The sequence below is a fragment of the Manduca sexta genome, chromosome 7 (assembly GCF_014839805.1).
Source record: "Manduca sexta isolate Smith_Timp_Sample1 chromosome 7, JHU_Msex_v1.0, whole genome shotgun sequence".
NCBI classification, from domain to species: Eukaryota; Metazoa; Arthropoda; class Insecta; order Lepidoptera; family Sphingidae; genus Manduca; species Manduca sexta.
The window spans coordinates 10,447,564-10,473,770 of record NC_051121.1 but is presented as its reverse complement, the minus strand read 5'-3'; the positions used below and the strand labels follow the sequence as shown (position 1 = coordinate 10,473,770).

The 26,207-nt window shown below is 34.7% G+C and overlaps 1 long non-coding RNA gene across 1 annotated transcript; it reads right to left on the bottom strand.

The window, feature by feature from the left end:
- Window positions 1-8,410: 8,410 nt before the first annotated feature.
- On the bottom strand, window positions 8,411-16,439 carry LOC119193841. The gene is made up of 2 exons (XR_005114081.1): window positions 13,489-16,439; window positions 8,411-10,678 (listed from the first exon to the last, which is right to left on the bottom strand). It is a non-coding gene; the product is annotated as an uncharacterized LOC119193841 (long non-coding RNA).
- Window positions 16,440-26,207: the final 9,768 nt, after the last annotated feature.

Here is a 26,207-nt window from a genome sequence, read left to right as displayed (position 1 = left end):
AACCTATATAATGACAAAGCAGACTTTCTGAATCTGTGTAACGGCGACCTTATAATGAATTACCAGTCAAACGTAATTGTGAAACTACTAATAACTTCCCATATGTACTTACTCAAAATGTTTGGTTTTTTCAAAAACAGCTTTGGTTTTGGAACATGAAGGTCAAATTTAGTCTTTAATTACAAGAGACGTAATTTATTTTTTAAAATGTGAATTGAAGAGCGTAAAATTCGTTTACGAGGGATACTTTCATTGGAATTTAATCTGCGCTGCAAGTTTTTAATTTTTGCTCATTACACACACAACCAAAGAGTAAAGAACCGTGAAGCTAAGCACCAGACTAGGCACGAGCCACATTATAATTCTTTATTCTCTTTGGAGCCACCTCTCATTTTTTTTTTTTATTTATTTATTACGGCTCGCCACCTCTCATAAATGTTCAGTGTTGCCTAAGTTGTCAACTCTTAAGTCAAGGGGATAAAATTAGGGGATGAAAGTATATATAAATATTCTTAGATTTTCGACTGATTGAACTGAAATTAAAGATTGGAGCTACTATAAGAAAGACGTTCGCTTAAATAGGATTTTGATAAATTCAACCCCCATGGCGATAAAATTACTTTGAACCTATCAGTACCGGGAAAATATGTAGCAAGACTTTTATCATACAGTAGACTTTTATCCCGGAAAACTCCTTCACGTGGGCGAATCCGAGAGCAAAAGCTAGTAATTACTAAAAGCATAATTTTCCAATATTTTTTTTTAACATGGTACATAGATTAATTTTTCTAGCGACCTTTTTTTTCACATTATAACTAAATAATTTTATTTTTCTTTAAACATTTTCGATAATAAACATTACTATTTTAGCCGAAAATAAGTGCATGATATACATAACAAAATATGTATAAAGTTTTATTAGATTTCGTTTTTCTTCTTCGAACTGTTCCAAACAAATCCAGTGACAAAAACCACCAGACAGTAAAGTTAATATTACTCCATTAAAAACGAGTGTAAATCATTAGTTGCAGGGTAAATTTACTAAGTTGGCAGCATTGGCAATGTGGTCTGTCATTGTTCTGAGACTCAGCTCGCTAGCAACAGATACTGAATTCCATGGATCCGAGTTCTACAGATTAAAATCATTGATTTATCTATTTATTAATAATTGAAGATCGTCAATATAAAAATCGATATTATATACTGTGTACCATTCTAGCAATAATTACTAAAATAAATTTTTGATTAATATTATTTCAGTTATTGAATGTAGAATCAATACAATTCAATTTATATACGAATATTTTTCTATTGTTAGACGGTCTTAGATTTACAGTTAAAAACGGAATCTTTGAATATTCTGGGCTGGAACATCGTTTTCATTTATCGATATTTTTGAAATCGACTTTGTCTCATTACTATCATAAAAAAATACGTGAAAAGTGATGGCACTCTTATAAATTTCGAATATATGAATATGTATGCATCACTTTCCATCAACTTATCCTAGATGTTAAAACGTAATAACTTAAGCAGGAAAAATCCTATTGCAGTCGCTTGTATAATTTCCTAGAATCATTCGAATGGATCGAAACATTCATGACGCACATCACTAAGAAAAAAAATCAGTCAATCTATTTTATTCTATATTATCATTATGTATATCTATGTACCTTTATAAATAATAGAGTATTGTGACTCGTGAGAGTATTAATGTTCTGTGATTGTGACTGGGAATCCATATATATTATAATTCTCTTTGCTGGGAATATTCTTCATTATATGGAATAATAAATGATATTACGGTTCGGCATTTTCGTCTGTTTCAGACAATTTAATCTTTGTGTCTTGTCCTTGAACTTCTTTCGAAGTTTAGATTAAAATCTTACATAGTAAATGGCTTACTCTACGGTCAGTACCATTAGGACGTAGTCTAAGCCCTAAAGTCTTTGGTCTTCATTCTACTATTAATTACAGACTACTTAGAAGACTTAATGTTTTATTCATTAGCTGGCCATGCAGGACGTGGTGGTTATAATATTCTGTTTGATGCAAGACTAGTGAACTGTGCATTGATTTGTGCCGTCGATTTTTCGTTTTGAATTTCGACCTGTACAGTAAGGAAACAGTAGTTTGAACTTTGATGCCGATATTTGGAAGCGAACAAGTGTTTATTAGATTTATGGTTAGATTTTTCTTTTATACAATGGATTGTATTTGTCGTCCAATGGTGCCCATGCTAGGCTTTACTACGAGTTTACAGTATAGAGCACAAACCCCTGGCATGACGTGACATTCGTTTTCTTGGAAGACTCCCGTAATGAAATGCATTGGTCTCACTGAGGTTGGTCCTGCAGTCTAAAGTCTAATCTTAGTTTAGAATTGTAAATTTTTAGTTGGTTATGGTTATTCTGTATGACGAACAAACTTGTTGGTGTCAATAATATAACTGAAGTTTGGTTCTATAGTGTTTTTTTTTTGTATTTAATATACTGGAGATAGTGAATTTATTTAAAGTGTTTTGGGGTATTTCACATTATTTTATTTAGAAAAACATTATTAACACATTTTTTTGTGACTGGAATCTAGGTATAAGTGTTGCTTTTTGGTCTTTCACAGTTATTGTACAGGTTTTATTTTTTTCATTAAAGAATTGTCCCAAGATAAAATGGTTTTAAAGTTGTCACAATTACACTGATCTAGACTAGTACATCAAAACATGCTAAGTATTTGAGGATTCTATATTGGGTCCATCACCGGTCAAATTGTTCATCAATTTGGGCTTAGTCATTTAAATTTGGTTGTTTTTCATCACTTGAATTTGGTATTACAATAAACTTGTATATATATTTGCTATAATTTAATACTATCTGGTAGTAAGATACTAGTCATTTTGGTTATTGTATAACTGAGGGATGTAATTGCAAAACTCTCTAAATCATCCTGAAAATTTTTTTCACAATAAGATTGTATTGAATATGTTGTGGCAAACTTAATAAAAATGATAATATTAGATATAAATTTGTATGTATGTCATGGTAATACTAAAAACATGAAAAATCTAAAATATTTATGAGCATTTTCAATAAAATTAAAAAATATAATTTGCAAGCAACTTGCAATTATAGCAGATTTTTAGAATGGTCATACCATAGAGTGGTGTCTTTCAACGTGTGGGTTGCAACCCCCTGGGGAGTCAGAAAGAAAAGTTAATTTCAAAAGAAAATCTGGGTCATAAATAAATTCAGAGTATTTCGACTTAGTCTGCTGTAAATATATTAAAAATTCAGCTCGGAGTGCCATTACTCTGGTCAGTACTTTGCCTCTCGACAACCACCTAACCTCTGTATGGTAAAATAAAATTTGGTGGAGTGCTCCCATATCTTCACAAATAATCCGAAAGAATCGTGTCTGCAATTCTTATTCTTTAATTGAATTTACAATTTTTATAATATGTAGAATTTGACTCTATTCATGTGGCAAGGTTTTGGCCGCAAGCTCTTGGCGATGACGAAAGCAATGCATCCAAGAAGCGTTTGGCATTTTTTCTGTCAATCTAGCAGTAACTCCACTCTTTGCATCAGTCATAGCTTTTAGTACATGGTATGCGAGGCAGATTTTCTACATAAATATAATATTTTAGTAAAGATAAATTTCTCCATTCTTGTCCCAAATGCTTTGCAGTAAATTGGTCACATCATTGACTTTTTTTTCTGTGTGTAAAATATTAGGGCATATGGTCAGAGGGGTAATCATTGTTGTTGGTGATGAATTAAATGACAAGAATGCCAATTTTTAGTTATTCGTAACCGCGACCGAAAGGCTTGCGTAGACGCTTGCAGCCCGGCGCAAACTGCCGACCCGCGGGCGGGCCTTCTACCCCCTCACCCCGCATTACCCTTCGTTCGCCTTAGGCGTCGACACAACCCTCCGGCAAACGGCACGTTACGTTTAATATATCAAAATATTACATTTATAATTAACAATTGTAATTTTTTTATTTTTCTTGGTTTAATTTTTTTGCTATTACATTTAATTCTGTAGATCCCTTCTCCTTGTAGGTAAGATATTTTCGGTTTTAGTACGCGTATGGAAAAATCGTTTACTTCTCGAGAATGGAAAATGCTAGGATGACGTAGGTTTTATAACTGGCTCGTAAGCAGCTTTCCAATCGTAGACTGGTATCGTTGTCAGATTAATGCATGTTCCATTTCCTGCAATACCTCCGTGTATTCATCTTGCCTTAACTAAATAAAAAACTTGGACTAACTTGTGTTAGGGCACTAAGGGGGATATCTTCAATGAGTTTTCTTTATTGATTGTTTCAAGTGTTGTTTATTTCGTGGATTTTGATTTTACAAATTTGATGTGCAACCGCCTTCCGATACTTAGAACACAAGAGAAAAAAAAAATGGTGCGCAATCATAGACGACACAAAATATTAACATAGAATTACTATTGATCTATGGACGTAAAGTTGTGACCACAGCGCCAATAGATGTCACTGTAGTCCGCAACAACTTGATTATAAATAAAATTTCTAAAAAATAAATAACTTAAAATTAAATAATCGTTAATAATCGCGTACTTTAGGACATCTTCAATCAGTCTTATATTTCAAATAGTGCCAGTAGTTCATCGACGTTTAAAAATTGTCTTCTTCCATTTTTAGTAATCTCAGGAGCTGGTAAGCCTTAAATTAAATTGTTAAAATATACATCCGATAAGTCATTCTCCACCAATTTAACCCTTCTTTGCAAGATTTTTTCTATTTTTTTTAAATAAATCATGTCATCAGGTGATGTAATTAATGCCCTAGATTAAAGGAAAAATATTTAAAAAAATCCTAGTGTAAATAAAAATATGTATTATGTAAAAAACAATATGATGGAAATTTACATCATCATGCATTGTCACATATTTAGCTCAGTACTAAACAAATAAAAAAATAAACTTAGTTTACTCAATCTTCTTTATTCTTTATGATAATTTAAAAAACAATTATTATTCTTATTTATGCACAAATTGACGCCACATTTATTACACGAAATTGTGGAATAGCCTTTACATTTGGGAAATTTGCACCGGAGTGACCCACCTACTTGTGGCCAATGTTTAGCACCATCTTTTCTTATGTCTTTTGGAGGTGGTGGAGCTGGAGAACCTTTCCTTTTTTTTTATTGTAATTCTTCTTCTAATACACTGGTACTAGAACGCACTCTTTTAGCTTGTTTCGTGGTTCCTCTGTTGCATAGCACAAAGGCCAATTCATTTCTAAATTGGCTCATTGTAAGCAGTCTCTTTTTAGGTTCACCTCTTTCTTGAGCATTTTTTATAAACAATCCCAGAGGTTATATTAATAGCTAGATCAAATAGATGAAAAAAAATACGCAAATACCACTTTTTAGACCTAATTTTTATATGATTTCTGCCCAAAAAGCTATCCATGAGATCTACTCCTCCCATATGTTTATTGTACTCTTGGACAATGAACGTGCAAGTAATATCAATTTTTCCTTTTATTATCCTGTCAAATCTATTGACTTTAGTTACAGGCAATGCGCCACAATAAGAAGATAATAGAGTTACTATCTTATTATCTTTCCAAGCCACACAACTCAAATCTATACCATCATGCACAGACACTCTTTACTCAAAACTACCTCTGGGCACAGATTTTTTTATGAAATTTTTCTTCTCTGGAGGTTTATTATTTGGTATCCTGTTTTGTTGCACAGTTCCCACTGTGTGAATTCCTGATTTAGCTAAAAAAAACTACCAATGGCAAAGAGGTATAAAAATTATCAAGGTATATGATGTGGTTTTGCTTTCTTGGCCCTTCTCGAAGCAAACGAACTACAACATTTCCTGTTGCACCAAGATCTGGTTCATCTCGGAGTTTCTCTGTATTCTCTTGTCCAGAACATACCTCAAACTTGTGGGCATATCCTATCAAATCACAGAGAACATATAATTTGAAGCCCCATTTATGGGGCTTAGAAAAAATTACCGTCGTAATTTTTTCTACTCCTGCGTAAGTATATTGGAAATTCCTCTCGCTCCGTACTTTAACCATAACGTGTACTCCGTCTTCTATTTTCGTGGGATGAATGTCCTTAGGCTGGAGTGTATGTTGAGAAGTATCAGAGACGACATTTGGAGCAGTATAATCTCTAGTTTTAACCGATCTTCATCAGATGATCCTTCCGGCCTATACACTGTACCGCCGAGGCATCCCAATTTTGTTCGTTATATTAGCAAGAGAAAAATCCTCTACTTTTAAGTTGTATCGTCATCTTTTTCGTCAGCGGACTAGTCCACAGTATATCCATTGTTGGCTTGAGTTTCAGACTGAGGGCAAAACTTTTAGGGACATGACAAGCACAGAATGGTTCACAAAAATAACTTAATAGCTTGTGGTTTAAGATTCCATAAATTTCTGAGAATATTTTGTGGATTTGCATAGTTCCTCTAAGAGCCATATTGTTAGTTGCTGCTATTTCCTATGTCTTCGTCTGTTATCGTAAAAAGTTTAATTTTGTTGATATCTTGAAGTTTGATAAAGAATAAGAATGCATGTGCAATATCTTTATCTTTTGGCTTAGCGTTTTATAGTTCCACGATATTTTACTAAAAGAGATTTATTCAAAAAAACCTGTTCGCCAGTAATCTTTTGCTTATATCCTCCCTCAGTCCCGACTCGGGACCTCCGAGTCAAACATTCTTAACCGATTTTCATGAATTTTTTGAATGGTTAACTGTTAGGGTCTCATATCACAATTGATACCTTAGGTCTCTAAATATCAGCCTGGGCTAAGAATTAAAAATTTTTACCAAAATGATAGTAATTTATTTATATAAAAAGATTTGTCCCTCGATAAGCTGCAGGTTTGCAGCTTACGGAGTCTTATTACATCGTTTCCTGAATCCTTAAAGCCAGTTAATGCTAGCCATTTTTCGTTGTGGACAAACTTGAGGAATGTTGAGATTATGAAACCTTGCCATCTCATAAGCTAAATGTCTTGTGTCGACGATGTTGAGACTAATAAAACCAATGAGTTGTCGTTTGAGAATAGAGTATTTTATTACTTATATATATATATAAGACAAATTCCTCAGTATGTTTGTTTGGAACTTCAAACAATAAATTAAAAATATTGCGTTGCTCTTAAACCAAAGTTATTTTATTTAGTAATTAGGTACATATACATTACAGTAATTACACTATATAAACAAAATCACACAATCTTAAACCAAAGAAACGACGGTTAAAGATAATTATTTAAGTTGTCAGTTTCTTTTTACAATATTCTATGAAATTATATTTTCTATCTATTTGCTGAATCACTTTACGTCAAATGTCAACAAACCATTTTACCGACAGTGTAGGTCGCCATAGCACCATCTATGACCTATTTAAGAACTTAAAGGATTTACAGACAAGGGTATGTCATTTACATATATAATAACTATATTATTGAAGAATCGTATAGATTTATAAGATCCATATATTTATTATTACTGATAGGAATTGAACGCACTTAAGTTTCGTGTACGACTGGAATATTGTAATTTCAGGTCTCCTTTCGAGGTACAAGGGTCATGCACACATGAGATAAAGAATATTTGTATCTGATTTTATTGCTCTGAGTTTCATCGACATAAACTTGTTATATACCTGTCCAAGTAACTTTTAACTGATCATTAAAATCTAACTAACAACTGTTTACTTCTATGTCCTCATAAGAATAATCTGTTAATTTAGCCCAAATTGCAAGTCATTTCCATTCATCTGGTGTGTAAATTGTTTTATGCTGAGCAGCCTTTTCTGTCACACTGTACAGAATCCCCCTCGTTTTGGGCGTGTCCTTTTTTAAGGAATCTATGTTATAGTTATATTCTTTTGCTACATGAGCATACATATTAAATACTATGCGATTTCGATTCTGGCTAGCACAAATGTTTGTGCAGAGTCACAACTCTTTCACACCTTTCGATTCAAACTCCTTTATGAAGTCGTATTAGGGGAGAGTCAGCTAGCCACGGACATATAAATAAAACTCTTTTTTTTTTCAATGGACAGAACAAGATACTTATTTAGGCTAGATGTTAAAAAAGTCATCTAACAAGTATTTTAGGATAAGTAACAATCAAGTAATGGCTTTATCTTAGCTCTAATCAAGTCTTATATGTACAGTCTTTAATTTTGGTCAGCAATTTTTTTGGCGAGTAGCCCCGGACATACATATTAGCTATGGCCAAGACGTTCTTAAGGATCAATATCTACGCATGTTTCATGCGCCCAATCTTAACGTTTATTATATCGTATCCAGTTTTCTTCGAATGTTTCACTGCAAATGATGCGACGGGTTACCTGATCTCTTGACAAATCTTAAATTTTTTGTTAGGATTTTTTTTTGACTGTTTGCACCTTTCTTTTTGTTCTGTAATGCTTTAGGTTTGTTACTAGAAATCACGTTTTTCTCCACCAAAGTATTTTTGAATGAAGAAGATATGAGAATTACGCTCTTTTGTGTTTTTCGTGCACGCGTCGTGAGTCGTTTCTTGGATGCGGCATGAAGAGGAGATAATTGTTTTAGTAATCAAAGAAGTTCGTACATACCCAGACCGGTTTTTTTGTAACTACGCGAGAATGGCAGTGCAATCGTTTGATAACCTTTAAAAAAAATAAGAAACTGAAACGAGGGCATTGATACTCCTACGCTAGATTGTGTGACTAAAAAACTGATGATTACTTTGAGGTGGGAGTAGAAATGAAAATTGCTGTTAATTGTTAATAATATTTATTAATTATTTCTTACATTTATGCTAATTTATTTTCCTGAAATAGTTCTAGTAATTCAGAACTCTGTGACGTATCTGTTACATTTGTGTTAGATGGAGATAACTCTTCAGTACAAACAGTTTTGTCTTGCCCGTCTGGAACAGACGTGGAATATGCTCGGCGGGTTTCAGTGCTCGAGGTTTCTGGCCAATAATTAACTGTCTTTATTAATTAAACAAAACGGTAAAGAACATAACGAATATAATAACTATTTCAGTCTTACAATTAATAATCTAGTAACTTAAAATGACTACTTCAGTCCCAAGAAAAATGATAAATAATTTTACTACTTCTATTTTTTAACTATTATTAAATAAATGTTTATTTTCTTTGACTGAAAGTCACTTGAAAGTTACTTAGTTGTTCTCCTTTGTTTGTAAGGCTGTTTTCATTTCATCAGCTGTATGTTTTCTGATTTTATGAGGCATTGCATAACGAGCCATCCTGAAAAAAAAAACTACCGATAATTATATTTTAGTAAGTTTTCTGGGATTAAATTTATGTGTCAATATTAGTGTAGTACACAGTGGCTCATGAGCATGAGGCAGTGGCCTCAGTCTCACAAAAATCCTTAAGGAAGAGGAATTCTTAATACTTAAATACTTATGAATACAATAAAATCACATTTTGTACTTAGACATTATTTACTTTTACCTGTGCTTTTACATTCTTATTTTCTTAAAATAATTTGAGGTACAATCAAAAATATTTTTTGTCAATGTTTTATTATAGAAATACCTATTCAATTTTAATTTATAAAATTACAAGTAATGGTTATGAACATATTTTTTTGGTATTTTGACTATTTCTCGTTGGTTGTGGATTTTTGACTCGGGGTGGTAAGAGCAGAGCTACCATAACCGCAGTACAAAGCTACAAGAAAATGGTGCTAAGAGATTGTTCATCAGTTTGAAGATACAGATTTGCATTGACAGATTTATGCTTTTCATGTTATGCTATCGTTTAGATTTTCCGGCTCATGTTAAAGTTAACATATTTATTAGTGCACAACTCACATTCTCCATAAGCACATTGTTAACGCACAACATAATAAAGTAGGGCTTGGTAATATTGATTTATTTACGTTTTCCTTTGGTTACAATTACATATAAGTTCGGCATAATTTTGCGTGTGCCAAGCCGCGCGGTGTTATCGTGCGGGCGTTCGTGGGCGAGTGGCGAGGCGGCGCGGCCGGGCGAGCGCTGTAGCAGGCGCCCCGCACCCCTCGCGGTGCGCTCTCTCCCCGCTGCCGTGCCGCATCCCCGCGAGCCCCTTCGGCGGCGAGCCGCGGCGCTGGCGCGTCACGCGACACACATGTCATAGATTTTAGATCACAAACCACTATTATGTTGCTTGTGTTCATTGGTGCGTATAGTCTATGTATTTGGGTACTGGTGCAGGAGAGATAAATACTAAGTCCACGATTCAAAGTTATATATATTTTTGTAATAAGTAGGTACTACACTCACACAAGGGTTCGGTAACGGGTCTAAGCAACGACTGCTTGATACAAAATACATGTGGGAACAAACCGGCGCGTATATTTCTCAGAATATTGCTTCGGCATTGCCATCACACCACCATACCTAATGATTCATCGAGATCTTTTGTTGATGTTAATATAAGTATATTGTTTTTCGACTTTTGGTGGCAATATATAAAAGTGTCTGTCTCTTGTAACGCAACATAATATAGTAAGTGCAGATCGACTGATACTAATGCTTCTTCTCTTATTTACTGTTGTTTTTCCTGTTCCTTTAACGTACATATTATTACCACAGGTATTTAATTGCATCCATATTCTCCTGTGAAGGATTGGTTCCTCCCTTAACCCTTAATTTGGCAGAATTTTTTTTTTTACATAAACCGATTTTTTTATTGAAGTCGGGTTTAAGACGTTTTAAGGCATTACAAAAAAATACGAAAAAATATCTTTACGTTTCAGTTTTCCTGAAAACTCATGTATGACACAGCATACATTGCCAAGTGAATAGAAAACCAAGGGATCAAAGTCGTGTATGCTGGGATATACATTGCCAAGTGCGGTGACTAATGAAATACCGACGGAAGTGAGTCCTAAAACTTATGAAATTTCGACGGGAGTTTATCCAGGAGCAAAAAAATACAAAAGATAGTAATAGTATAAACGTTTATTGAACTGAAATGACTAATTTACGCCTTTACATGGTAATCTAATTGACAGTTTCTGGGATTCTTCCCTGTTACGAAACATAGCCGCACTTTGCATTTCATGCACAATACAGTGGTAAGCTTCTGACATAGCTTGCACCTGCCTTGAGTGGTCATTATCATAAAATGACCAATGGCATCGTATGTTAACGATTCCACTGGGTTAGCTGATGGCACACCTTTTCTGGCTTTGTCATTTTTATCAGCACGACCAAATTTTTTCAGGCCTTCGTATATTTCGTACCTAAAATCTTTTAGGGGTATATATTGCTTGCTTGATTGAGCTTGATCCCGCCTATATAAAAGCCAGGCATTATTTATGCATATGTCAAGTATTTGAACAAAAATACCTATGTACCAACGCCTACTTTTAAATGGTGTTTTATAGAGAGATATAAGCATGTCGGCTAAGTCGACTCCCCCCATATGTTTATTATACTCCTTGACTATTTGGGGACAGTCGACATCGATTTTGCTTTTTGTCTCCTTACAGTATCTTTTCATTTTTTCGACAGGTTCTACGCCTACATATGAACTAATTAGGGTAACAGGTTTGTTATCGTTCCATCTCACTACCGATAATCTATTTTTGTTGCACACTACTTGTGAATAACTTCCTCTAGGCTTCTTTTTCATCTCTTTCTCTGAAGGCAACACTTTTTCTGCTCCTCTAAGTCTATTGTTTCTTATAGTCCCCAAACCAAATATACCGTATTCTTCGCGTAGAATGTAAAACAGCTCAGGGCAGGAAAAAAATTGTCACAGAAAACAAAAGCCGGTTTGAATTTTATGCTTTGACATAAAGCGATTACAATTCGTCCTCCGAAACCTATAGAAGCTTCCTTATCTGAAAACGTGTAAAATCTGAATGTATCTTCGCCACCATAAAGAAGAAAAATCATATACCATGCCTGAGACTCCGGCGCGGACATAATTTTTGAAACCCCACTTGTTGGGTTTGTCCTTCATATATTGACGGCGTTTTCCAGCTTTGGTTCCTTTATACGGAATCATCATCTCGTCTATACTAAACTTCCGTTCATTTTCCTGTGCTAGACAATTTTGTCTTACTTTCTGCACAAATGGCCTCACTTTGTAATATCGGTCGGAATCCTGTATATTATTGTCAACGAAGTGCAAATTGCGACGTATTTGTTGATATCGTTTTAGTGTCATCAAATCTGCTACTAAGTTATACCTGTATCGTAAACTCCAAAAGTCCGTATATGCTGGCATATTCACGACCCCCATTATAATATGTATGGCTAGAAAATCGCGAAGCTCATCTTCCGTCAAACCAAGTGAACGTCCAGTGTTTCCTATTGAGTAAGAATTTGTTTGCTCTACGAATCTGTTAGAATGTCTGGCGAACAAAATTTATAAAAATAATCCATCGCTGATATATCCGGAACATCTGTATAATTGGAGTCTTCTTCTATAATAGCTCTGTGTCGAAAAACGGCTTTTTTCCACTGATAGTTCAAAGTAAATTTTTTCATTAGTCTCGGTCTTTTCAGGACAGGAACGGTGGGCTGACGACGTCGGGATCTGGTTTTTGGATTTGGTGGATTTACTGGAGTAAGAGGAGTTGTTGGGAGTGACGGAATATCACTCAGCACCGGTACTTTATTGCAATTTGGTTCTAAAGACGGACTTGAATATACTGTTTGAAAAATAGGCGTAAGTGGAACATTGTCGCTGTTGTAATGTTCGTCATCATCTAAAATGTTTAGTCTTTCCAAGGAAGAATGAATAGAAGGTGCTGGAGAAGAAAATGAAGAAAGCGGGGTGCGTACACGAAATTCCTCTTCGACATCTGAGCGCTCGCTATCGTCAGAGGGTGCATTTTCAGCAGGCACAAGAGCTAATATTCTACCACCTCGAGTTAGTAGCGTTTGCTGGCAACAAAGAAACAAAAAAACATGCTTCAACCAAAAATAAAAAGCAATCCCAAATCACAAATACATGCGGTATCTTGCAAATTACAAATAAAGCATTTCATTACAAACTTGGCAATGTATGCTGTGTCATACAGATAAAACGAAGGGTCTTTCATTACGAATTTGGCAATGTATGCCACAGCATACATCAGTTTACCGACCAAAATAAACTCAAAACACAAAGTCACCATACACAAAAACATATCAAATCCATTCGATTATACTGTTATGCATAAAATATAGTTCATAAAAACACCACAAACCATGTCAAACCAAGTTAAAATAATATAAATACCTTAGTCAACACAGATGAGCTACGCCGGGCCGCCATTTTCGAGACCGAATGTCAAAATAAGTGTTGCCAGAGACGTGTTTTATTTTTCCTTATAAAAATAATTAGTATTGCAATGAATTAAAATGATTTGTGACACAGACATTTTTATTATACTATGTCAAATATTTTTACAAAGTTAATGTATGCCAGTACATACACTGCCAATTTAAGGGTTAAACATTTAACTTGCCAAAATTATTTTTTTCAGAGTTCTTTCTTAAATTGTTTCTGCACAATATCGAGCTCCTTATCAGTCCAGCGAATATGAAGTTTCTTCCATCTTTGTTTTGAATCTGGTGAATTATATATGGGTCAACTTATCGGGTATATATTTATTTAAACAATTTTACAATTATATGGGGTGTATTCATAACAATAATAATCGGTAATTAAGGTCGGCAATTACAAAGGTGAGCCAACGGGTCACGTTCGCGCGCGCGTCCTCCCTTAAACACAGCCGGCTCGGCACTGCGGGAGCGCAGGACGCCGACATGGACGCAGCCCGTAGGCGCGGTGCGGTAAAGGCGTTCGCGGGGCCGACGAGTTCGGTGCCGAAACAACGGCCCCAGCTATAGGGCGCGCTATAAACTCTTCTATTTCTATTGTAATATCTTCCTTTTTAACTTCAAAGCTAATATTCATAGCTAATTAAACGTAAAATAAAGATATATTTATTTTGCAAATATAGGTAAAAATAGATGACCATATATGAGATTCTTTAAAACAATATAATTAAAAAAAACAAAACAAAATTACTTGTCATTATTATATGTTATAAGCAGTCGTATGAGGATTTCGGAGTTCAAAGAATGCACGCCTTACCTTCTCAGTGTTTAACTTTTCCCCATATTAATGGCAATATAGTACTAAATTTGGTCAATTTTGAAGTCGCGTCGCACGTACAGGAAGTTATTATAAGATGATTAAAAGTGGCACTAAGGCACACAGGAATCCGTCGCGTAAGTGCATTATTCGCCGGTCACCCGACACGCTCCCACGCCACGGCACGGCAGGGTCGCTATGAGGTGTGGGGTGCGGGGAGATGCGAGTAAAATGACACAACCGTTCTGGACAACGTACTGATTTATTCTGTCTATATGCTATGTACCCCACTTCACCGGACTAAGACTGATCTGTAATAGTGGTTTTATTAACAGTAAGCTGTAAATGTTTCAATGACTCCCTGGTCCATTGATTGAAGCAAGCTGGTAGTGATTGGTGGCAAAAATACAACTTCCACCTGTGGATCGAAATTAATTATAGTTTTGGGATGACCTGGTGCATTGTAAATTAGTAAAATCACCTTATATGTTATGAAATAATATATAGTATTATTAAATCTTATGTATGTAGTTATGTTACCATTATTACATAAGAAAATTACAAAAAAATATATGAATATATACGTCCGTCACAGTTTGGGGCGGGTTATCACCTATACCAAGCTTGGAGAATATTTTGTATTCAAGAACCGAGACAAATAACCTTCTTTAAAAAGTCTTTGTTAACAGAGTCAACTGATGAAAGTAAGTCACCATCGTATTCATTAATAAGGCATCTAGACTTCAGCTCTATTAAAATATTTTCTAATTTTGCCATTTTCTTGTGCAACCTTGCCTTTCTTATACTTTGTAGCCATATATCGTGTTTTCAAATCCTGGCATACCAAATAGAAAAGGTTTTGATGTTTCTGCATCAAATCATGTTTCTTATCGAGAGCAGTAATTTAATATCCTTTTGAACCTCCTTATTAAATAAAACGGGAACCCCCCGACCACGCTTGCCTCTAATGAAAACTCTTCTAATTTTTTGTTGTAAGTCCTTTTCTGACACAGTAAGAGTCCGGCGGATCTCTTCGTACTTATCAGAAGCAATATCACATTCCAAATAGCCGTGAACTTTAATTCTTTGAAGTTCTCCAGGCATGCGTCCGTTAAGTAACAAAACTACAATAGACAGTCTGTAATAGTTGTATATAAGTCAAAACGTTAAATGAACCTTCTTTGATTTTATTCGCAGGTTCTTCGGATTATTTTTCGAGGTATTATTTCAGAATTTTTTAGTCGTTAGCCAAAGGGACTATAGTTACTTTATTCCACTTATTTGTGTTTAGATCAGATGCTGCTTGGCTGAATACATCAAATTTCCAATTTGAATCTAAATTTTTTATTCAAGTGTTCAGGTCTGCCTATACTTCTGCAATGTGTAGTATACACAGAGTAGTAGAAGTAGTAGTAGCAGAAGTAGAGTAATCTAAGCAATAAAAAAAAATCACTTCGAACAGAGTAGAGATACGTTTATTAAGTTTTTTTCCCAGATTTTAATTTTGTGAGCTGTTAATTTAATACCCCTGTAATTTTCGTACTATGTTACATAGCCATTATTTTTGGAAAATGGAAGCAGAAAGCTTTCGCGCCATGATTTTGGCATGCGCTTGGTAAACAGAATGGTATTCTCCAACTTCAGAATATTCTTCGTCATCACTTTCTGTTTCATTTGTTTCCACAATGTCTTCTATCTTTAAAGGTGTATGATCCCCAATGAACCCTAGTGGTTTTAAATATTCATCTAAGACCCAATCGCAGTTCTCAGGTTGAAGTTCCATGCGGGTTTCATACTGGATCCATTGCATTAAGCCATGTGGAATTTACAAAATTAGTTTGTAAATGTTTTTGTATCAATAATATATTCACCATGGTGTTATAGTGTTGGAGTCAAAGCCTTTTTTTTAATAATGTTCGCTGTCTTCTTTGGCTGAGTGTTTTTTAGAATAAGGCGATATCTCGCATCATTCGCTTTGGTGCAGTTCTTGATGCCATACATACTAGCGGTAAATTCTTGAACCGTGTCAATTTTTTCAATGAAAATATCGGCTACATCTGTTAATGATGTAAAAACTGTTTGATAACTTTCATTTTTTTAAAATATCTTAAAAGGTTTTACATTTGCTTTTAACCGCACTACCGTATATCTGTTTTGTTCATTCTTATTTCCTCTGCAATTAACAGTGTCGAATATATTTCAGATGAATCGGATTTTAAAACATGTAAATTGCACATATAAGTTATTGTTTTCACCATCCAATATAAAGGGTGTCTAGTGGAAAATCAATTATAATATTATATTGAAAAAAGAAACTTCAACTCATCTTTTTATTTATGCAAATTAAAGTGTGCGGATGCGGATATTATTTATTAAAAATAATGTATTCTTAATCACTTTAATTTCTGTTTAAACAATCTTGCGATGGGACTCTTAAATAAGCTAACACGCAAGAACAAAACGAAGTTTCAATGGCAGTAACTTCTACCTATATTGTGAAGCACTGCACATGCAACAATAGTCCTCCTAGCTGTTTCAATATCCCCATACATTCCCCTTAGTAATCAGCGGAAACGTTGTTTCCACAGACCAAAGCGTCTTTTAATAGTATTCCTAAAGCAAAGGTGGCCCCTGTTGTATCTTCATTCCATTTGGTGAACAGGTATCTTGTACAAAGATTGCTACTGTTATCTAAGGTGCGTCTCCACGCAGCCGCATGTTTGACGAGCTTGTTTCATCCGAGCATGGCTATGTACAAAAAACAACGTATCGGATGCGTATACTCACTATCTTCAATGACTTTATTCACCTTCGACATTCGTCATCCATGTGGCGCAACGCTTTACAATTAATATGCACTTGGTATGAACTCTGGGGCCGGCCCCGTGGTAACGGCGCGGTCGGGTGTTGTAGGTATTACGACAGCTTAATTTTTTAGTTCCGCCAATGAGTCCTAGGCGAGTGTCACTCTCTCTGACAAATGATTAATGTCATTAACCGTGGCACGCGGTAAAAGTTTGCATATACGGCGATGCAGGAGGACGTATACCATGGCCACCTTCATGGCATGGCACTACCTATGATAATCGAACTAGCAGGGACCGTACTTTGCATACACAAACTTCGGCACTTTGTTCGTACGCGAATATTACCCGTAGAATCCGGTGTGCGGGTCTTTGCGCGCCGTAAGCAGCGCGCAATCGCACCAAGCCGTCCAGACACGTGCTGATGCATGGCCGGGCGTCGCGCAATCACAATGCCGTGTCGCAGGTCAACAACTCAGGAACGCCGCTTAAGGCGTGCTCGTTGGACACGGCGGCGCACTCCTTGTAAATTTCCACAGCACCTATGAACGCCTCCAGCACTTCGGGGTCGCGCGAGAATCCGTCGAATTTCGCCGTACATTTGGCGTAATTCCCGCCAATTCTCTTGTTACATGTGCGAGGAAACATAACTTGGTGGGTTTTGTAGTTTCTGAGGTCCATAAATTAGAGCCCTAAATGATTTATTTTCTACAATAGATATTGGCGACATCGTATCAATTATAAAATTAATAACCAACTTGTCTAAATTAATAGTCATTGGTAAAGTAGTTGGAAGAGCTTTGCTTTAATTTTTTCGAAGTTTTTGCACTATTTTTGATTAGTGTGTGTGCTACATTTCCTTTTTCTCGAGTTTGTGGATTGTGATTTTAGATTTTTATACGCAATCAATAGATCACCATGACTTTTTCTCTGAATCATTATGCATTCACGAGGGCGGTCTGATAAGCACTTAGACTTACTGCCCGATGATGCCACTATCGCAAGAGAAATACACTATAGGTACTACTACCTTCCTATAGACGGCTACTGAACCTTATCCTACTTCAATGTGTGATGGGACCAGCAGTCTTTACCAAGCATGTTAAACTAATAATTTAGCTAAGTTTTTATGCCACTAATCATACTGGAGGCATTCAAAATCCTATCAACCATAAATGGTGACAAAAATCTTGGAAACTCCGGCCTCATTATATTACAACTAACACTATACCAAGGAGGTAAAGGTCTATGGATATTGGATACAATAAATTACCTTGTACACTAGTGTAATTTTCATTACATGATTCATGCATTCCAATTTTTTTATTTAGTTCCCATATAGTACTTTTTCTTTTAAATTGGCAAACACAGAGGAATCTCCATCTCCAATAAAATTTAAATATGGAGACTATGAATTTCTGCACTCTTGATTTTTTTTATTTCGGATTCCATTGCCGTAATTGGTCCTGTCAATTTTTTACAGCAACTATATTTTTTTAAACCTATTCCTTTTCATAATATCATAATATTTTCATATTGTGAAACAGTATTTATTTTTGACACCAATAAACAGGCCTTTTTTGGTCTCATTGCCAATGATTCAAGCCTGGAAAGAAAAATGGCATTACATTTTATGCTAATGTAGACATGAGTAATCTAATAAATTATAATTCACATATTGTATATGGAACTTACCATTCCTAATGAAGAATCAAAGTTGTGACCATACGACCTTTTTAATCAGTCCCCTTCCACATAAACAGTAATATATACTTAGACTAGCATCCAATATATACCATTTACAATGGCAATAAATCGATCTTGCTCGCCAGGTCTGTTTATTTCTTCAGTCAATTATTTATGCCATGAATTGTCGTTTATTTCAATTGCAAGAAATGCATTACCTGCTATATTTAGTAAGTCCATAAAGATTATTATATGAGCCACTCGAGTGTAAAATCTGCAAGCAGTTATGGTTGCCCACACAAAGCATGTGTTTGTATTACCTCTTTCAGTACATTGGTGCCAAATTCCATCACACATGCTGCATTAAGATGTGGAAACACTATGAAAACCATTTCGTTGTTCACTGGCATATTGAATTTGGGGACAATAACCTGCCTATGTTTTGGCACATTAAATGCCCGTTAAAATTGCTTCGAGTCTACAATCCGTTATCCAAACATCAACTGCAGGTTGTTACTAGAAATCATTTCCACAGGTAGTAGATAAGCATCGGTATCAGGTTGGGATCAATTGATTGGTTCTGGTTCCACTGCAGCTTCAGTTGTGCTAGCACTGACGGTGCATGATGGAGCTTCATATCGAAATTTTGGTATAGCACGTGCATATGTTTTTCATTTGGGTATATCCTGATTTGTACGTGCACTGAAATGAAACAAATAATAACTTACAAACAAAGTAGTCGACATAAATTAAAGTAAACTATAATGGACATAAATAAAACAATAACTTTTACGATTGTTTCTCAGGAAAAATACACAAAAAATCTCTTATCGCGGTTTAATATGAATAAGTGTAAAGTAGCTTATACCCCAATTAAAGTGAATTTAAAACTATGTTTTACTAGAGGAGGTAATTTACTAAAAGTATACACTGATACTGATTGGGCTAATGATCCAAATGATAGAAAGTCCTATACAGGGTTTGTAGTTAAGTATGGCAATTGTACGGTCAATTGGGAAGCTCGTAAACAGCAGTCAGTTGCATATTCAAGTACTGAGGCTGAATATTATAGTTTGGGTAAAGCAGTCAAAGAATGTAAACATTTAATAAATTTCTTTGCAGATATATGTAATTATAACTTATGTCCTATTAGCATTTATAATGATAATCAGAGCTCTCACAGAATTGTAGAAAATGATCAACGTAACCGTAGGACAAAACACATAGATATGCGTCATCATTCCATTAAAGATTGTGTTAATAACACTGATATAAAAATAGTTTATCTCTGTACAGAGCATATGATTGCCGATATTCTCACTAAACCTTTGGCAAAAAATTTAACATGCAAATTTTGTGAAGGATTTATGTATGTTTTAATTAAATCTTTTGTAATAAACAATCCAACCGTTCCAAATAATGAAACCACACCAGCACTATTAATAAGTATTTAATTATATTGCACTTATATATTTTAACATAAATTGCCAATCTGGCTTAGAAACAAACTTGATGAACTATTTCAACATAACGACCATTCCTTTTCGCGTTCAGACGGCGGAATCCCTCTCGCCATTCTTTTTGTTTTGTGACATTGCATTTTTTTTTGTTTGTGTGATAATACATACTTAGTGGAATAATATATTTATGTTAAACATGTCAAGAGTAATTGTATTTTTTGTATGTACTTTATAAATTTCATTACGCTCATTGTTGTCATATTTGAGTAAGGGGAAGTGTTGAAATTATTGTAATGTGAATCTATACTCAAATATTGTATACCAATGTAGAATAATAATTATTTATGTTTATTTTAGTTATAATCTTCTCACTATTATCTATGGTTATTGTATTTTTTCTCTACCTCGTCACTATTAAATAAAAACATGGCGATTCAGTACATACGTTTTATTTTCCATGTTATATGAATGCAATTTCATCATGGACATTATTTTGACGTATATGGTCGACCACCTCTTGGATACCATCAAATGTTTTTAACAAGAAATTCTAGAATGTGGAATTACAATACAAATCGAATTCAAAATGATTTTACTATTGTTTGTGGAGAGTACTGTATGATGGTTCGTATTATAAATACGATATTTATGAATTTGTATTATGAATTTCTCAAATATTTTTATCATTTTTTTTATTTTTTTTTTGAAAGAGATGTCGAAGCAGAATGATAGTAGGGGAAAAAGAAATAAAAAAATAGAGAAGACAAAAAAGGTATTTGTTAGGTAGCCTAAAAAAATTCAAGTTGAACTTGAAACTTCTTATTACTGCAACCACGTGTTATGGCCAGAATCGATGAAATGGAAATAATACAGTTTAAAGAAAAATGCATTCGCTTTTATGTGAAAGTTTAAGACATTAAGCAACGTTTTTGTTTTGAAGAGATGCAAAGATTAAAATCTCTTGCATTTATGAACCCTCAGCATTTAATTGAAAAACATGCAGTATCATCTATTGCTCATATAGGAGTTCTGTTTCCAGGCAAGTTTTAGTTACTAATTTTATCTACTTTGGATTTATTTCATTTTAATTTATATGTAATTGTGTATGTAAATGTAACACTTCTTTTTTCAGGACTATTCCCAGAAACACATAACCTGACTGAATTGGACAGAGAATGGAGATTATTGAGAAACATGGCACTCCCCTTTACATGAAAAAATGCGGATCCTACACCTGAAGAGTTCTGGAAGCATGTTTCATTACTCAAAAAAGGAGACCAGTCTCCAATGTTCCCTCTGCTATATCAATTCCTAAGAAAATTACTGGCACTTCCTCATAGTAGTGCCAATGTTGAGAAACTGTTTTCTTCTATTAATCATAGGAAAACCTGCCAAAGAAATAGACTTTGCACAGAAACCCTAGAGGGTTTGTTACATACTAAAAGATTTATAACAAAGAACAATGGGCAGCCTAGTACACATCATTTAAAACTTTTTAGTAAAAACATGTATAAACATAAACAATAAATATTTTCAAAACAGTGTTTAAGTATTTTTAATTTAAAAATCCTACTAAATTAAGGTGGTAGATCTACCAATTTTTCATTTTGGATTCTACTAATTTTTGGCACATATTTTACTAATTTTCTAAAATTAGGGTTGGCTACACTGTACGTACGTGACGTTTTGAGCTGCTTGCGCGTCGTTGTATTATTACGTACTTACCTAAATTTGTGCTACCACTACTGTCTACCAATTTAATTTAAAAATGATCAAGAATAAACAACCATTGCAGTTCAAACTGGAAAAATATGTCCAAGATTTCCGAAGCCAATTGTTGGTTTTATAGGGCGAAATATTAAATGATTATCCGTAAATTGTTCGATAACGTTTATTTTACACACCACAATGACAAAAGTATGTCCGGACAGCGTAGGGCCGAACCAAAGAGAAAGTTGCCAGTCAAAAAAATGTTTGGTTATTATAAATTTAACACTGGCCCTTAAACAAATAATTTCAAATTAGGTAATTTTACCTGTTTACTCTCAATGCATGCTAGGCAACTTTTGAAATCAGAACTATTAAAATAAATACCATGAACCATACCTTTTTGCATGACATTCATGCTCCTAGCGTTGAGATGACCCAGCCGACGATGCCATACCTCTTGTGATGCTCTGCCATTTGAAGACTTGTGCTCAGCCTCCAAATTACTCTTTGAGCTCACACCTTGAGGGGACATGACACTTTCTGATGCTACTCATATAGATAGTCCGGGCACACAATGCACATTTTTTATAACTTGTACACTACCTTGTTGAAACTGTATAGTAGCAAAGAGTATAAACCTAACAATAACAACCAATGTGAGCTAGTACTGGCTGTATGCCGCTTTGAATTTAGAAATTTGTATATTTCTATTTTGTCATTATCTAGTCTTTACTGTTCTCAATAAATCCACTAATCGTTTTACAATCCAAAGTTATTTCTTTCATAATCCATCACACCTTTTAAATTATCATGCACCTCACCTCTTCCTATGGTTTCAATTGTTTCACCATTGGCAATATTCACCTTCTTAGGCTCAGTTGAAATGAAGTTCTTCATTACATCCATTATTTTACACATATGGTTGGACGCTCCAGAGTCCACGTACCACATAGTGCTCAGCGTTCAAACTGACTGATAGTCCACATAATAAACTCTTATTTACAGACAATTTTTTGTGTTCCGTCTTGGATATAATATTATCCTTAAGGCAATTTCTCTTCAAATGACCTGGCTTCTTGCACCTAAAACATTTGTATTTTTTTCTTTGCTACCAATGCTGTTTACATTTTCAGCATTATTATCGCGTCTGTGCAAAAGTACGTCCGGATGGCGTAGGGCCGAACCAAAGAGAGAAAGTTGCCAGTCAAAAAAAATATTTGGTCATTATAAATAATCTAACACCTATCGCTAAGTACAGACGGGAAAGTACTATGTTGTAATGCATGTGAAAAATCAATTTCGTCTGAGCAGCGTTTTTTAATATCGCAACATGTATCTACTGCAAAACACAAAGCAAATATTATAAAGAAAAATAAATTCAAGCAACAATTTTTTCCTTGTGCAATGGCAAGTACTTTCTCGAAGGAAATGTGTTATGCTATGATAGGTGCAGAGTATGTACTTAATAATCGAGAAAAATCTCAGGAGTCAGCATCAGATACACACTTCGTCGGAATATGATTTGCCGCTTCAACAGCTGCTTGGTCGTGGTAGAACTCGTGATGAGGCAGTAGGAGTAAGAAGAGGTAGTCGAGGTAGGAACAGGCGCAGTAGGAGCAGTCGCGGAACGGGCAGATTTTCGGGGACTTGTCATAGTAGGGCAAGCAATTTACTAAATGAAGACAACAATCCATATAACGACAGCAGCCGCGAATGGCTTAAAAAGATTTCGGATCCTCCAATCGGATAATAATAATAACTCGTAAATGTAATAATTTAAAAAAAATATTTTATGATTTTTAATCTATGTGTAACGTGATTCAAAAATCCAATCACATTGCGTGACCTCATAAGTAAACATAATATGGCCGCAACCAGAAATGTCATTGCTATCATTTCATGTTATGGAAAAGCGCGGGAAACTTGATCGGGGCGGGAGCATATTTTTTCTTGATAATATTTTAATTTATAATTCTGTTAAAAGTGATCGGTCTTGATTAAGTTTGTATATATTACTTATATTTAGTTTCATAAAGTAGGTTGTAAATATATTCTTCGTTGTTAGATAAGTTTTTTTTTGTATATAATAATATAAGCTCTTTAAGATGAATGAACCTCCGGATCCCGGGGGTGGTTCTTCCCCTCAAGTTGCTGCATACGTTACCGTGGAACAATCAGAATCTGGTATGGATACTGATTGTTCCACTAGTAACAAAATTTCAAGAAAATGCAGCCTGGCAAGAGTTTCCAAAAAAAATTGTAAGGACTGTAACAAAAAAAGCAAATGAATAAAAGGCTATTGACGGAAATAGAGAATCCTGCAAATGTTTATATTCAAATGACAATCATTATAATGTACCGACATCGTCTCCGACTGCTTCTGGTGTTTTAAAAGAAAGTGATGACACTTCCCATAAAGTTCCAGAACCAACACAAATTAGTAGGAAAAATGACGCCCCTACCGACCTGGCGCCATATGTAATTCATGTTAAAAAAAAAACAAAAAAGTCCCGATGATAATGTCATACTTCACCCTCATACTTTTGGCACCTTTTTGAAAAAAAAAAAAACAATTTTAAAAATATAATTAATGGCAGCGTAAAGCGAATTGGTCGTAATAGAGTTACCTTATCATTTTCCAATTATATTGATGCAAATTCATTCCTCACATGCGATGGCTTACAGGCGAATAACTTAAAAGCATTTATTCCTTCATTTAATAACACCAGAATAGGTATAGTTAGGGGTATTCCTTTAGAATGGTCTGAGGAGGATATCATTAACAATATTTCTGTTTCTACTGAGAGTGGACCTTTAATGTTTTTATTGAGAGTACTGCTACCTGGAAACCATCTCAGACAGAGGTTGTCACATTTGATGGTCAGATTTTACCAAAACGCATATTTGTTTGGTATAATGCCTTATCAGTTGAATTATATCACTTTCTGACTGTCCAATGTTACAACTGTTGTCGATATGGTCATACAAAAATCCAATGTGGGCAAGCTCACAGCGGAGAGTCTTGCACTGTTGATGATGAATGTGCTATATGTTGTATGTGCTCAGGGTGTCACTTTGCCACAAACAAGTCTTGTTCAGAGTTCTTGCGTCAAAAAAATATAAAAATATCTATGGCTGAAGATTGTATATCTTACTTTGAAGCATCTAAGTTGCACAAACCGACTTCTTAACCCTATGCTGATGTTGTATCAAACCGTAAAAATTCAACTTCAAGTAGTCCAACAAATAAAAATTCATCTTATAAAAAAAACAATTTATTTTAAAGTTAAGCCCCGATCATATCTTATAGCTGGTTTTGACCAAGTGAAACATAATGCATCATTAATTGAATATAACAATATATCATTATCCGGAAACGGTTACGCCTTTTCTACTGAATTTAATAATAGAAATAAAATAATAATATCAAATCCATTGGATTATATTTGTGTAATCCATTATTTAAATGATTTATTGTGGTTTCAAGTATAGGTGCAACGTTGGAAGATATAAATATATTATTTTGTGAGAGAACATTTAACACTGTTGTTTTAATTTCTGTAATAGACAATTGAGGAATATTATTTATATTATTATAAAAAGCGGCGATAGCCCAGTTGGTTGTGGAACGGACTGCCGAGACGAATATCCGCAGGTTCAAATCCCAAGGGCATACACCTCTGATTTTTCTAAAAAATTATGTGTGTATTTGTGAATTATCGCTTGCTTTAACGGTGAAGGAAAATATCGTGAGGAAACCTGCATACCTGAGAAGTTCTCTATAGGAATTTCGAGAGTGTGTGAAGTCTACCAATCCGCACTAGGCCAGCGTGGTAGACTAAGGCCAAATCCCTCTCAGTAGTAGAGGAGGCCCATGCTCAGCAGTGGGCAAGTATATAATACAGGGCTGATATTATTATTATTAATTATTTATAACTTTTATAAATTTGCGACCAGAATGTGCTTTAAGGTGGTAGCTCAAGGTCCATTTTCATACATTTTGTTTCGGCTTTAATCTGGGTAACTAAACAAGTATTGGCAAGTAAAGAATTTAAATTCACGTCTAGTTAGTGATTAGTTCTCGCAGTTGAAAGAAAAATGTAAAAATAATTAATAATCATGGATATTTCTGCCTTTAAAATTTCGTCATATTAAATTTTAAAGGCCGAAATATCCATGATTATTAATTATTTTACGTTTTTCTTCAACTGCGAGAACTAATCACTAACTAGACGTGAATTTAAATTCTTTACTTGCCAATACTTGTTTAGTTACCCAGATTAAAGCCGAAACAAAATGTATGAAAATGGACCTTGAGCTACCACCTTAAGGAGTACTTTTTTATATTATTTGCTGTTTCCCTAACGTACAAAATAATTTAATAATAATGGCCGCGGTCAGAATTGTCGTTTCTGT